The sequence below is a fragment of the Lolium rigidum genome, chromosome 4 (genome assembly GCF_022539505.1).
Source record: "Lolium rigidum isolate FL_2022 chromosome 4, APGP_CSIRO_Lrig_0.1, whole genome shotgun sequence".
Taxonomy (NCBI): domain Eukaryota; kingdom Viridiplantae; phylum Streptophyta; class Magnoliopsida; order Poales; family Poaceae; genus Lolium; species Lolium rigidum.
Genome location: NC_061511.1, coordinates 259,622,939 through 259,625,926, shown reverse-complemented (window position 1 = coordinate 259,625,926; position 2,988 = coordinate 259,622,939).

Genomic DNA, 2,988 nt, shown 5'->3' with positions numbered 1-2,988 from the left:
ATTACCTCAAGAAACGGGTTGGGAACGATCTCCACGGACAGATCTGAGGAAATACAAGGGATTTGGGTAGGGATTTAGGGGGGAGAGAGAGCCGCCCGCCTTGTTCTTGAGCGAGTGAAACAGAGAGAGGAGTGTGGCTGGGTCAGGCTCGGGAGGGCGCGGGCGGTTCACTTAAGTGAATGTGTGGCGTCCTTACCATCGGCGCCACAGTTTCAATGTGTGGCGGCCATGCGAACGGCGCCACACATCCTACCACGTCGGCTGGTGAACGGCACACAGCGTCGACCGCGCCACGTCGGCATAGATGTGTGGCACCGTTTGCATGGGCGCCACACAAAAGGGTTAGACCGGTGAAATAGTTTTGCTAGAGGGTCATTCTATGCTTTTCTTTCACAAATAGGTTATTTTTGTCAAAATCGCCATGGCAATGTCTTGCTGGCTATCTAGGATCGGTCATCACGGTACCCTTTTTATTCTTTTATCATCGGCCATGAAAGTTTGTTAAGCGGCTGCCAGTATTCTTTTTTATAGTTCGTATTTCCTCTGTATATAAAAAGATGTCAAAGATTTAACTAAATTCTGAGAGTATGGATTTTGTACACGCAGGTATGAGTAAGGAAGTAATCTGTACCGTCCAGAATGGGTTTGCTTTAAGATCCGGAGAAGAGTAGAGGAAGAAGAATTCTTGTGCGTGCACTTGTTCCGTCGTGTGGGGTCGCTCCTTTCCCCTGCTATTACTCCGGCAGACACGGAGATTCTGTCTCGGAGGAGACAAGAAAGAGCGACTACGGCGGATACAGTTGACTTTGGCCATTGCCCACGTCGCCCTCGAAAATCTCTCGCTCAAAAAAATCCCCCACTCCAGATCCTGTGTCGCCGCCGCCGCCGTGCCTGCTCCGTCGACGACCATCTCCGCTACGCGCGCCCTTTCTTTTCTGGCCGGTAGCGGCTGATCTGCGGGCGGCGGCTGCTCTGTCTCCCGGCCTGTCCGCCACCAGTCGCCGTCGTCGGGGCTGCCGGCGTTGCCTCCTCTTGCAGGCAATGCCAGGCGGGTCAAGTCCAGGAAGAGTACCCTCCAATCCTTTGGTGGGGGCAGTATGCACAGATGATTTCTACCCCATGCCGGAGTACGTTGCCTCTCTGATACCTCCCGCCGGCGAGCCGGTATCCTTTGGCCGTTCTGTGGCCGAGCATGGGCTTGAGGACGAGAAAGAGGAGGCCTCCTTCTTCGCCGGACCACAAGATGGCAGCAGCGGCATCGATGAACGGGGCGGCAAAGGAATTGGCAGCAGCGTCGAAGACGGCGGCGATCAAGAAAGGGGCAGCGACATCGACGACCGATGCGCCGAAGATTTGGGGAGCGTCGCCGGCGGCGCGCACAATTTGGACAGTGGCAGCGACGTCCCCCAAGAAGGGATCCTCGGCGTCGACGACGCTGGTGTCGGATACAAGAAAAGGTAATGAGGCATTTTGGAGTTAGTATTGCGGCTGTTTTTTGTTGCCCCTCGCTTTTTAGCCTTTCGTTCATTTAGCTCTACTTACAGTTAACTAAAATAGCTTGTTTGCCCTCATAAACTCGATATGCTTGCTCATTAGATAATCATTTTCCTAATGGCTCGTGTGGAAGTTGTTCTAGAAATTACCTTTGCGATGCCTAATCGCTGTTGGCAATTTTTAAGAGTGAAAAAACTTAAGGGGAGGGGCTGGACCGGACACCATTTGTTTAGACGGAGCCAGTTACTTTGGTTGTGCAAGGAAACTACTTCGATCCAAAATGTACCAAAAACCTTAGCTCAACCTGCCAAACACCATCCTGTTGTTGGAAAGCATGTTGATGCTGTTCGATTCTTTAAAAAGAGTTTGGAATTTTCAGCTGCAAAAATCCCTCCAAACCCAGCAAAAATTGGTTGTGATAGGTTGTAGCTCTCTGCATAATCCAACTGTAATACCTGCAGAGACACAAGCTGAGCCTTCAGCTCACTAATTGCAGCCTGGTGGATGCTGCCCTGCACCTCCATCTCCATCTCCCTGCAAACTAGTGCATCAGTCTTCACCTGCAGCTCTCTCTGTACGGCTGCAAGCTCTTTCTCAAGAACCTCCAGGTTTCTTGTTCGCATACTGACTAACTGCTCGACATAGTCCCGCACCAGATCGACCCATATCCATGTTTTGCATGAGTACGGCTCCTGGGGCAAACATTAGACAGGAAAAACGGGAGAATTAAAAAAAGAAGTCAACCACGCAAAAACAGAACGAGGCACACAAAAAACGCAGATCGAGATCCAAAAAAATCGAATGGATAAAATTCCTTACATTTGTTCCTATTCTACTGCAGGCATAGAAATCTCGGTTAGGGTTCCTAGTGGTATTTGATCTTTTTTGGGATAGGGGGATTTTGCAAGCGCAGAGAAGCTTGGGGGCGGAGATCGGATCGGAGAGTTCTTCCTCGATGCTGCGGGTCTGAGAGCATCTCCAGCCGCGTCCCCCAAACCGTCCCCCAAACCGCGCCGGATTGAGCGTTTGGGGGACGTGTTTTGTTCGTGCCGCGTTTGGGGGACGTCGCTCCCAGCCGCGTCCCCCAAACGCCGCCCCCAAACATTTAAAATAATTTTTTTGGCTAGAAAGAAACTATTTAATAATATTCAAATCGGTTGAACATAAACAAATTATATATAAAACTTCGAAAAAATATAATTAAATACATATAAACTATCTACTTCTTCTTCTTCGCCATGGCCCCGCCTCGTCGTCGTCATCGCGGTGGCGCTTCCTGCTCGTCACCTCTTCCGAAGAGGCGGTGTCGGCGCTCGACGCGTCGTCGTCGCCGGTGCTCGTCGGCTGCGCCTTGGCCTTGGCCTTGGCCTTGGCCTTGGCCTTGGCGGCCTTGGCCTTGGCGGCCTTCGCCTTGGCGGCCTTCGCCTTGGAAGCCTTCGCCTTGGCCGCCTTCGCCTTCGCACGGGCCACCGCCGCCGCCGCGGCCTCGCTCTC